Raw genomic sequence first — 13688 nt, 5'->3', positions numbered from 1 at the left:
AGAAACAGGACAGCCGACTTCAGATGAATGGTATGGCTCACACACATGAAACCAAAATGTGCATTATACACCGTTGGAAACATGGGAATGTCTAGTTTCAAATTCTGCTAACGGCACTTGATTTTGACGTCGGAGTACGGAGTTATGGACGAAACACGAACACTGGTCTGGTTACGACGGCAACCATTTCCCAGATTACTAGCTTTGGAAAATAAATTCTTTTGATCAACCAAAACTCAATATTTTTCAACGAAATTTTGTACACAACTTCTACAACATGTAAACAACATAATCAAGCCATTAAATCCTCAAATTTCTGCATTAAAGTGACCGAACAGAGCAGGGGTAAAATGGGAACTTTTTGTTTCAAGAGTTCAATAACGTTTCTGGTAACAAAGCACCTTTAATCTACTTCCTTAAGCTCTAATTCAGCAACAAAACCATCATCAAACATCATCACAGCCATCAACCCAAAGTGGGAGTTCATAGAGCCCATGTTTAACAATTTTCCAACATCCACAACAACCCATAAGAGATCAAGAGCTAAAAGATATGCTAGACTTCCAAAAATCAAAGTTAGAAGGCTAGATTAAGACTTACTCTTGGTTGATGTTTAAGGCAGAGATTCGGTTCTTCCTTGCTCCTAAGTGAGCCGTGCAAATCCTCCCCTTTTTAGCTAGATGTGAACTCCAAGGCTTAGGCAAAGTGGTGCTAAATTTTGAGAAGATTTGGTGGTGATTTGCATGAGCTTTGAAAGAGGAAATGTTGAAGGTTTCGGTTGTTCTTTGTTGCAGTCTAGCCGTCCATGAAGCTTTGCAGAAATGAAACGAGATTGCTGGTTCCTTTGCGTACGCTTGACGTCTAATATATTAAATACGTCAAATCAATTACAACTAGTGCCCTACGCGCGCGTTTTGTGTTCGATTTCTCTTACGTTTGTTGCACTAGTGCACTAAACCTCTAGGGCACTTACATTCATATAAATTTTATTCATTCTTAATTGTCCCAAAATAATTGTCCAAAGTCCCTCAATTAAGCGCGCACGTGAAAACACGTATTTCCAATTTAGGCGTAATAAAATGAAACCTTCGAGAAATTCTTATAACGATCGTACCACTAGCTACCACTTGTGTGCTTAAACCTAAAATTGTCTATTTTAGGACCATTGTATATGTCTCAAATTTTTGAACTTATTTTATTCCCAATTGGCTAAAGTGTTTAGACACGTTTTCACTTTTTCACTAAACAAGCTTCTAAGAAAATAATTTTTTGAAACGAGATACTTTAAAAATATAACGAAGCTATAAAACCATGTACTTAGGTCTAATAAGGATAGAAAATAATATTCGGGGCAAAAATCCAAATAGATAATTAATTGAGCCAAAATTAGGGGTTTTAAAAATAATAATTTTACGAGTCCTCACGTGAATTGAGTATTAATTCCTCCATTAACCTTTTTTTTTAATCTATTATTGATCGTTCTTAATTCTCCAATATTAATACACTCCCGATTCAAGTATAGCCTAGAAAAACGTGCACCCGTCGTTCCGGACTAAACAAATTTTTGAAAAGTGAATTTTTCAACAAAACGCTTTAAAAATATAAAAAGGCGTCATTCCATATAAATGGATTTAAACTGGTCGAAATAAGTAATTCGAAGAAAATGAGTGAATAATCATTTAAATATTCCAGTAATATTCTATAAAAATAAGAAAATTTTCGGGTCCTCACACGTCGTCGCGTTGATCTTTGGCTAGACTGATAGGTGTCGAGCCTGTGTAATAATAAATACCTACTCGAGAAAAATATAAATTTTCTGTGTATAGCAGTGAGTAAGGTCGAATCCACAGGGATTGGAAAAAATTCGATTCTTTTCAAGTTCAGGACACAGGGAATTTTTTATCAGAATAAAACTAAAAATAATTAAACAATTTAACCAAAAAATAAATAATTAATTAATACAAATATAAATAGCAATTAAATAAATAATAAATAAATTCTAACCAAGGATACAACTACGCAGACACAGTCCATTCATCCGATCATTGATGCAAAGAAGGTTCACTTAATTTTATTAACAGGTTAGTTATAGTCACCGATAAACTTTGACGACCAGCTTTTCCTTAATTTATTGATAACCAAGGTACGACCGTTGATTACCTCTAACCAGGAAATACTTCTAGGTACGACCGTAGGAATTAATTTTCTAATTGCCTTAAAAACTAGAAAAGTCTAACCCAAATTAATAACATGCTACGAGGGTTATTTAAATCAGATTGCATGTTCCCCTAATGTGTGAAAACACTAGTTGCCACAGATATTAACCAATTAAACAATTACGGATTTAATTGATTAATTTGACAGAGATTAATAAGTCAAATTGCACATCAGGCCCTTGATATCCAATTAACAAAATAATCCCATGAAAATTCAAATAGAAAACATGCAAATATTAGCTAATTAAGGAACACGTAAAAATTAATTAGATCTCACAGATATGTGGGACTGCGTCTTCGCGTTGATCCTTGACTAGATGAGAAGATTAGCCACGCCTCATAAGAAACTTTCCACACAATTTAATTGATTTCAAAGACATAAATACTCGCTAATAAGTTAGAATGAAACTTTGAGTCTTCGTAGATTCTTTGAAGAAAAATTGCATACCACACAACAAAAGAAGGAATAAGTTCCTCCTCTACACAAAAGACTACCTATTCTACTTTGTGGTCTCCTCGGAGAGAAAATCTCCCTTCATGCCAGAAGCTCTCTAAAAATAAAAACAAACCAAATGGAAAACTTCACCCCCTCGTCCACACAAGAAACCATTCTTTTTCTCTATCTAATCAATCCCACCGAAAACAAAAGCAAAAGCCAACTTTTGTTTGTCTGGTTTCCTTTGACCAAATGCACACGATCACAAGAAAACAATTATCCTACTACTGTAAGAAAGCAAACAAAAGGCACACTATCTTTAGACAATACTAATTCTTCGCGGTCCCCACCAAATTGAGATGTTGGCTAGCCAAATGCAATTCAATTCTTCTTCATCAGCAAAAGGGATGGACGTTGGTTTACACCATGCATGTGGGCCAATTGTGTAGAGCTTCACAATAATCTTCTCAAGAAGGTTTCTGCGCCAATTTCTGAAATTGGGTTTAAATACCAAATATAAATATATGTCACAATTAAAGCAATATTTGGCAAGATCAAAGAGGAAAATTAACAATAACATTACTAACAATTGACACCCTATCATAGACGAAAAGCTTAGCCACGCCGCATAAATAAATCCCACGCAAAGTGATTGAATTCATGAACGTCAAACCGTCTTTAACTAATTAATCAAGAAGTAAAAAATGATTCTCCCGTTGGGAAATTTTGTTGAACAGTAGGCGTGCGCATGACAAGGAAAAATAAAGAAAAACTAAACTATTGCTCCAAGCTATCCTACGACTAAAAACAACCTCTAACCCTCTAGTGGTTCTGCCAAATTTAGAGAAAAAGGTGCAAAAGCGGGGCCCTCCGAATTTTCTCTTGTTTCCTATTGCTAGTAGGACTTCCCGTACCAGCCATCTCTTCATCAGTCCAAAAGGAAAAGGAAATCAGCTTTGGTCCCCTCTTGTGGGCCACGTTGATGGAGCTTTGTAGAAGATTTCCACGTGTGAAGTAATTTGCTTCAGAAAGCCCCCCCCCTTTTTAGCACCTTTCAGTCTCATTTCCTGTAGATAGGTCCAAATACCAAATATAAGTATATGTTAACAATTAAACGATATTTGGCAAGGACAATGGGGGAAATTAATAATAAAAATTACTAACAATTAACACCCTATCAAATCCCCCCACACCTAAACTATGCTTGCCCTCAAGCATGAGAACAGCAATTGAACACCAAAATTTGACAATGGCTATTGCTCCAACTACCGTATTGTCAAGATACCAAGAAAAACATATATTAAGCATCAATGGTCAAGATCCAAGAAACAATACCCCAGTTAGCTTCCAAACCACCAACTCCTCCAATTTAAAGCAAACTAATATAAGAAAAAGGAATGGTTGCTCAACATTCATCAGCAAATGGTCCAACTATTAACCAAAATCTCAACATTACATTGACAAATCGGCAAGCTGACTCTTTCACATTCTAACACAATCTTTACTTTTTTTTTATCACGTTTTCTATTTTTCTCTTTCTTTTTTTTTTTAGAATAACAAAAGACTTAGTCTCTAGCCATTAGAGTCTTTTGACGCGAACTCCAACATTTACCAGATGGAGGAGCCTGGTCACTCAGCTCCAATCGCTACGCGACCACACACTCATAATAACTACTATCTTTTGACGCGAGAATCGACAGTTTAGGTGAAGATCCCTGGTTACTCAGTAGTAACAACTAGCGGAGTACAGTCAACTTTTATTTACAACCATATAACACAATAACTAAAACAACACAAAAGTAACAGCAGCCAGCCTCAAATTTCCAAACATGGAGAACTAAAATTAATAACTGGATCAATTCACATGAAAAATGCCAACAATCATTCCCTATGCCTAGAAAAGTCAACCAAAAATTAGAAAAGTCAAGCCATTACTGATATTCACCAAAGAGATGTTCCTAAACTCAACCACATTAACTTGATACCCTTTTATTACTAAAACTTGGCAATAGCAACATTAATCTGTCAAGCAATGCTACCACACTCGATTGTCGAGATTGTGTCATTCATTTTCCGTCAAATTAGATGATTTCCGTCCATTTTCCAAAGAAATCCAAAGGACAATGAAATTATGTAGGTGTTTTTAAATAATGAGGAGATTTCGTGGGTAGTAAGCAAATCACAACAGGTCAGTGTATTTTATCTTTTTTTTTTTAAAATTTTACAAACCAAAAGAATTCTATTCTAGTATTAGCTGTAATCAACCCAAAAGAAGAAAGACAGATGTTCTATACCAAAATGGTCCTATCCTAAATCACAACAGTACGCAAAACCAAGTTGAGTTTGACATTCAACCCCCCGACACTTTGGCACTTCAAGATGCGACTACGCTGCTACCGCTCCTTAGTACAGTAAAACTCCGAGTGACCACACACACTCACACGCTAGCCACACTGACTGTGCCCCCTCTTGCCCCATTCTTGCTCTCACCTAGGGTGCAATTTAATTGAATAGCTTGACTCGAGCTCATGAATAGCTTGATAAATTATTCCATATGAGATTGACAGGTCGCGGTTGAACTAATCAATTGAGTTTTTTGAAGCAAGTTCGGGTATGTATATTATATATTGAAAAACTTGTGGTGTTTTATGAAATACTTGATATAATATTTAATTAATATATTATAAATATTTAATTACTCTTTTAGGTTGGTTATTTATAATATTTTTGATCCTAATCATTTGTTGAACTCAAGTAATCAAACTTCACCATAACGAACGCAATTCCTCCACCTAGCACTTTTTCCTGCCTTAGATCTTTGTTCATTGATCGTTGTGGCAAGCTCAAGAAGTTGTTCACACCAAGGTTGCTACAATCCGTGCAAAGTCTTGAAGTACTTAAGGTCTGGTGTTGTAACGAATTGGAGGAGATAGTATCAAACGATGAAGAAGGCTACTTTAGTTTTACTTCAAGCAACAAAGATTCATGCTAAAGGACCACTATCAGTTGCCTCCCAAATCTCAAGAAATTGGCTGTGCTAGGAAATCCTAAACTAAGGAATATTTGCAAGGGGCTCCTGATTTGTAACTCTATTGAGAGAATTGAGGTAATAAGCTGCCGAAATCTGGAAAGCTTACCTCCCTTCCTACCCTCCATCAATGGACAACCTTCTGCACCACCAGCACTTAAAGTGATCCAAATATCTCTACTTGGTTGGGAGTCATTGAAATGGGACAATCCTTACATGAAGAAGATCCTTCAACCTTTTGTTCGTTATGGTGAATTTTGAGAATAATGTCAAGCTTGACAAATTAGAATTGTACAAAGATTCTTAAGAATATGCCAAGGTCGGAACTCGTATTTATCCAATGTAATTTTTGCCATTAGCGTAGAGTTTGTCATTTAATAAAATTATGATGTGTTTTATTTTTAAAAAAAAGGAAAAAAATTCGTTTACTCGTGATTTTAATCATTTAAGTTTTTCATTGTTATTCTCCATAAGAAAGTGAAAACCATGGAATTTGGGCATATCCATGCCAACAATATATATATTCCACTTACTTTGGGACCATTTCTGCAAGAGTTCCAGAGAACACATTTGAAGATTTACATTACTAAGTCCAAAAGTATAATTAAGGTCAAACATAATTAGTCAGAAGTTTTATTCAAGTCCGGAGAAAGAAATTCCAAACTCACTTCTTTGGAAACATGGTAGTTTGATACTTGATGATGAAGTTGGCAAGTTAAGATGTTGTACACTGTTCGTGATGTTAAAGCAATCGTGGAGAGCATCATTGGCTTCCCTCTTTATGATCTGAGCCTAATTTATGATGGCAAAAAACTTAATGATTCAAAGGTCCAATCTTGTCACAATATTACAGCAGAATCAACCTTACTGATGTTAGCGCAAAATTTTTTTCAGATATCTGTCGGGTACTACAATTTAATCTTGACGTGCATCAAGATTGTTTGATCAAAGCTGTGAAGAACAAGATTTTTGATAGGCTAGGATTCCCAGTTGATTCCCAGATTCTGGAATGTAGAGGAATACCTCTAAGCAGTCGTCAGCATTTAGCTAGTTACAACATTCAGAGAAAGTCCATAATTCAACTGTTTAATCTTGCCCGTTAATTGAATTACCTAAGAAAGTAACATCTTCTTTGTGCAAGACTGAAAGGTCATTTTTCAAGATTTTACTTATGATGCTAATCTCTACAGTCTTTTTGCATTTTGGATTACTTTTAACTGTAAAGAAAAATATTGGGGTGTTTTTTTTTTAGGGAAAATCGTTTAAAACGTCCATTACATTTTACAAGATGACTTTTTTCGTCCTTCACTTTTAAAAGTGTAATTTTACGTCCCTTACAAATTCACATTGATCAAATTTGGTCCCTACCTAGGTTTCTGACTAGTTTTTTGTTAGAATCCACCACGTGACTTGCATGTGATCATTTTTTAAGAGCAAAATTGTCAAATCAAATTTTTACATAATCTGATTCATAGTCCCTCATATTTCAAAAAATGAATTTTTGCGTCCTTGATATTTTACAAAATGAATTGTTTCGTTCCTCACATTTCAAAAAATGAATTTTTCCATCCCTCACATTTTTCAAAATGAATTTTTTCATCCCTCATTGATCATGTGTATGAATAGCTTTTTTTCTATAAACCCACGTATATATCTATTTGATTTTACCTGAATAGTATGAATAACATGCAATTTATCTCTATTGGATTTCATCTAAATATGCTAATCGTAGTTATACACATGCTATTCAATAAATATATATAGGGACTTAAAACTAATAATTTTATTTGAAACCCATGTATATATGTATATGATTTCACCATTTGAATCTATTCAATATTAGTGACATTTCTCTTTTGGTAATAATTTATTTATTGAATTGTATAATAAGGTCATCTATTTAATGGGTCCTAACTCGAATTCTATAATTGTGCTAACAAATTTCAGTTTAAATATGAAATTTCTACTCGACACTTTTAAGACCAACAGTTGAATTACTTGTCTTGTGATTGTCTTAAAATTTGAAAATGCCAATCACTTATTTCTTTTTATCATACTTTTCTTTTGTTTATTTTTTCTATCCAAATTTAATTCGATATAAACACTCGATAATATTTAGGATTAAATGTCTTTTTTATTTTCAAATTTCGAGTAAAAGAAAATGAATATAAGTGAAAAACTAAAATTTTTTTAAAATTCATGTATATATCTATTTGATTTCACTTGAGCAGTGCGAATAGTATTTAATATATCTCTATTTGATTTTACATATTATTTGTACTGTTTAGGTGAAATCAAATAGATATATTCATGGATTTAAAAAAAAATTATTCACACACATGATCAATAAAAGATGAAAAAATTCATTTTGAAAAATGTGAAGGATGAAAAAATTCATTTTGTGAAATGTAAGGGACGAAAAAATTTATTTTATGAAATGTGAGGGATTATTAATCGAATTATATAAAATTTGATTTGACAATTTTGCCCTTAAAATATGATCACGTGCAAGGCATGTGGTGAATTCTGACAAAAAACTAGTCGGAAACTTAAGTAGGGACCAAATTTGATCGATGTGAATTTGTAAGGGATGTAAAATTACATTTTTAAAAGTGAGGGACGAAAAAAGTTATTTTGCAAAATGTGAGAGACGTTTTGAACGATTTTCCCTTTTTTTTATCAATCGTCACTTTGTCTATAGTATCCTACACTATCCTAATCTAAGAGGGAGACACAAGTCATCCAACTGGGTCTAGAGGGGCCGGAAGGGACTGAACTACCATCAGACTAGACAGATGTACTACGCACCCGTATGATTTTTTTTAAGAAACCACTTAATGTGGTAATTGATGGGAGGCAAAGGAGCCTTAAATGGCTTAGTGGTAGCCATCAGCCCAAAGGCTGGTAGTTAAAAAAATTGGGGTGTTGATCATAGCTTTTCATTTCTTCTAATTTTCTTGTGAAACTGTTGGTATTTGTTTTGGAAATGGGCTTCTTATAGCTAAAACAAATTTATTCCTCCTTTAAACTTGTTGCATATGAGGAAAGCCTGACAAAAGATGCTAACTGTATTAAACTCAGAGATGATTTCTGATTTAATCAGGGCAACAGTTGATGCTAACTTTTCATGATATGATCAAGTTTTTGCTCATTCGAGAAGTATTACCATGCTATGTGACTGAACAAGTCCCTAGTTGTTGGACAAGAAAACAAATAAAATTACAGATGACGATGTCTCTAATGTAATATGTTGTGTTTCTTTTCCTCCAGTGCAATGTAGCTGAATAATTACTTTAGCTTTTTTGTCTAACATAATTCAATTCAATGTGCAAATTCTAAGACAATACCTCTATACCGGCTCAAGTTGTAGTAGTGTAAAACTTCTTTTTTTTTTGAGATTATTGGTTTGCCTTTTCTTTTCATACATTGGACATTTTTTTCTCCCCCTTTGGGTTTAGCTACACTTTGCACTCAATATTTAAATTAGCATACCAAGCAATGGTGAGCAATTTTTTGTTATTGTTATTCAGAAGCAATATAAAAAGGATGAAGTCTTTGTAAAAAAATATTTGGGAAGTCCATCGGAAAATCACCAATTTGACAAGAAAAAAGGGAAGATTGAAAGTCATGTACAGGATCTACAGACCAAATAGATGATCAAATGGGTTCGAGGGGTGACATCATTTTTATTATTACACATTGTTCCCTTTATCCTCCTGAATTTTACTTGAATTCATGGACTTCAGATTTTTTTTTTCTTTCGATTAAATACAAGTGCTAAAAGAATTGGAGCGTCAAAATTCTTAGTGGCAAAGCAAGCAATCCAGGGTGTCACTATCAAATTTGAATTAAGTAGATTTTCTGAGTACTCTTTTTTTGGCTGTTGTTACTGTTTTGCAGATAAATATATGCTTGCCTGTTATGAAACCGGTTGCTTTGAAAGTGAAGAAATCAGATACAGTTAGAAAAGTGAAAGCAATGTTGAAAGAAAAGAAAAGAATATGTGAATGTCTTCTGGAATTCTTTTCTGTTGGTCATGGGAGGATGATCAAAATCTGGGCTCAGTTGGGATTCAGCAGAATACTAATCTCCATTTTTTTGTTCAAAATTTGCTGTCAACGAGACTGTTTATCAAGAGAGCATCTGATCAGAAAGTCCTCCAGATTGATGCAGAGGCTTCTGATACCATCCACAATGTTTAATATCAAATGTTTAATTGAGGCCAAAGACGGGATCTGATAGGATGTAATTTGTTGTTAAATTTATAATTATTTTTCCCTTGATTTTAACCAAATATTATTTTAATTAATAGATTCTACCTATATTTGATTAATTGTGTTAATTGTAGGGAGGTGGAGTAAAAAGTGACAAAAGAGGTGATTTTTCAAGAATTACTGTCAAGTCCAGATGATTCGGGAATTTACTACGCATGGGATTTCCTAATTCGAGTCAAATATGGACATCTTTGGTGGAATTTGAAAGACTTTAATTATCTTTGTTAGTTGTAGAGTTGAATTAGAAAACATGAGTTACTATTTTTTTATTTCCTTTTTTCTAATTAGACAATAGGCCTTTGTTATGAGTAGTAGATATCAAATAGGAAGCAAAAGAATAAGGGAAGTCCGCCGAGTCCCGTTTGATTAGTACTTCTTAGGGAGGAAAAGGGTCAGTCAGCTATATATATTAGCAGACTAGTCACTTAGATTAGGTTTTATCTTTGTTTCGGTTGGCCGCGTGTCTTCACGTTGGCAATTTTCCCAACAACGAAGAACTAACTTCTCGTTTTCTAGTCGAAAGTCAACTTGAAGATTCGGTTCCAAACATCTGTGAGATTGAATTATTTTTATTTATTTATTTTATTCATTGGTATTCGTATGTTTTCTGGTTTAACTTCTTATGATTGTTTTGTTATTTGAATGTCAAGGGTCCGATATTCGAATTAACTTAATAATCCACCGCCAAATTAACCGATTAAATCTGTAATTGTTTGATTGGTTAATACTAATGACGACTAGCGTGATTGGTCCCATGTTAGGAAAACGTATAATCTAATTTAAACAAATCCCCATAGCGTGTTTATTGATTAAAGTTGGACTTTTCTAATTCTTAATGCAATCGAGGAATTAAATCCTACGGTCGCACCTAGGGTTATTTCTTGGTTAGGCAAATAGTTAACGATTGTATCTTGACTATCAATAAAGTAAGGAAAAGTTGGTTGTTTATCGCGTGTATAGCAACTATAACCAATCTATTAACTAATAATTGAATTATCTTTACATCGATGATCAATTGAATGGACCATATATAAAAAGTTACACCTTTGCCTAGAATCGTATCTATTGTTGATTAATTCCTATTTATTTTTGTGAGTTGCTTTTATTTAGTTAATTAGTTATTTTTATATTTTTGTAAAAACCCCCATCTCTGAATTCTAAAAGAAATAAATTATCCTTAGTCCCTGTGGATTCGATACTCGCCTATATATAAAATTTGTATTTTTTTTGAGTAGGTAATTATTATTGCACAGGCTCGACACCTGTCAGGATCCCTTGTGATAAGTTCAGTCTAATTTATTCCGGTAAGCCCCTTGAGGATGATCATGAAACCTTAGCCTCTCTCGATATCCAGGGTGAATCAACTCTTCATATGGTGCTTTGGCCAAGAGATGTATTGCCAATCTCTGTGAAAATGTAAAATGAAGAGTTGTTGAAGAGGGAAGTCAAGTCGTTGTACACTGTTCGCGATGTTAAAGCAATCGTGGAGAGCATCGTTGGCTTCCCTGTGAATGAGCAGAGCCTAATGTGTGATGGACAACAACTTGATGATTCGAAGGTCCTATCTTCTTATCATATTGCTGCAGAATCCATCTTAAAGATGTTAGTGCAGAATATTTAGATACTTGTTAAGGATGGTTTCAAAACAATTACTCTTGATGTGTGTCAAGATGTTATGATCAGAATTGTGAAGGACAAGATTTTTCACATAACAGGATTGCGAGCTAATCCCCTGTTTTTGGAATATGGGGGAAAACCTCTAGATAATTTTCAGAGTTTGCCTAGATATAACATTTAGAGAGTGTCCACACTTCATCTAAGGAGGTTTGGGATGTTTTTAATTGTATTAACCAGAAAAGAATATGATGTTGTGCAAGAAAGATTGAGACATCCTTTGTCAAGATTTTGCTTTCTGATGCTAATGGATATAATCTTGGTGATTTGTCAAAGTGGAGTTTGTTGCTTTCACTACTGTCTTGTCTTGGTGATGGACGCATTTAAAGGTTATCAAAACAGTTTTGCTGTGAATAATTCAAAGCTAAAATATCCAATTTTGTCAAAAAATGTGAAAGCAATGTTTGAGTCAGGAGGGGAGAGTAATGCTTTGTTTCAGGAGCTTTTGCCTAGAGCTGGTCATAGGATTCAATTAGACTACTAAGTATGACACTAGCTAATCATAGAATTCGGAGGGATTAGTGACTTTCAAATTATCTGAAGTAGAAGATGATAATTGGTCATGGAAGGATATATTATGGTTGATACATGAATTTGTGATCCCATCTTTGTATCAAATGTTCGATTGGGGCCAAACAAAGGGTACATTCACATAACTTTGATTGAAGATGATATTGTAGAACGTTTAGCCTTTCTGGATATTCAAGAGGAAATTTTCTATGACTTGAAGTTTCTTGTTGTCACAGAACAGACAAAATCTTCAAGGCAGATAGAATTTGTTTGCATAATGGAACTTACATTTTTTGCACATTTTTGGATAATGGAACACAAAAAAGATGGACTTTCTTCCTATTTTGCAACTTTTTCTTTTTAATTGTATTTGAATCAAAAAAATAAAAGATATATGAGACTCATTGACGTGATTGGGAAATTTTTATGAAACCTAATCATAAGGGTGTATAATAACCAAACAATTCGACTCAGCTCGTGAGTAACTCGGTCAAAGATTCGACTTTAATTTGGTGTTGATTGAGTTCAAGTAGGGTTTTGCCTATTTGATAAGAAATTTAAGTGAGTACAAATAGGAAAACCAAAACTCAAGTATCTTGTACAATATGATTTTTTATTATTTATTGTGAAATTACATTTATGAGTAAGATATATAGTTATGAAATTTACCCCAAAAAAAAAACCAAGCTTGAGAACCTTCTGTTATATATTTTGATTCTATCCAATTCCTATATCTTCATATAGTCAGATTTAGTCGCAAGAGAAGAGAAAATTACAAACAAGCACTATTTTAACTGTAACACGAAATCCAATTTAACACACAAAAGAGGATAAACGAATTATACAACAATAATGAGTAAAGAAAAAAAATAGTTACAGTCAAGCATAAATTTGGAGCGTGTGCAAAAAATAAAGCCCTCAGTCTTAAAGTTAATTCAGTGTTCTAATGTTCTTGATAAATCAGCGCTGGGCAACGGAGATGTTCCTTCGCTTGCAGATGTTCATAGCAAAACGCAAGAGACCATCTTGCCTATAGCCCCAGAATTCTACCACATCACCTTTCTTAAGATGATTGTCATCAACAAGCTTATTCCACCCGCTGTTGAGAGCCAACCTGTTCACGCTCGGCCAGCTCTTCAAATTCATGTCGAAACAGCGTTGTGAGCAATCCACCACCGTGACCTTAAGAGCCTCATTCTGATTCAGCAGCATCACTTCTGGTTCAGTCAATACTTGCATGATTTCCTCGCGAATTGGAAAGAGAAATCTGCTTTGAGTTGAAGCAACATCGGACGCTTCCAATCTTTTCTCGAGTATCCAACGTGCTCCATGAGGAAGTTCTCGCTCGCGTCGAGGAGGCATTGATGCACGGCTGCTTGAAGCAGTTTCTGTTCCTTGTTCTTGATTCACTAGATGATCGTCATCAGCCAGGCCATCCTCGACCATAACAACGACGTCGATAACCTTTCCGAACAGCTTAATTGTCTTTTTCATCTCCTTTTCCATGTTTTGAATTCGCTGGACGGTGGTAGGGATCAACAATTGATAGT

Source organism: Coffea eugenioides, chromosome 8, assembly GCF_003713205.1.
Source record: "Coffea eugenioides isolate CCC68of chromosome 8, Ceug_1.0, whole genome shotgun sequence".
Classification (NCBI taxonomy): Eukaryota; Viridiplantae; Streptophyta; class Magnoliopsida; order Gentianales; family Rubiaceae; genus Coffea; species Coffea eugenioides.
This window is presented reverse-complemented; position numbering follows the sequence as displayed.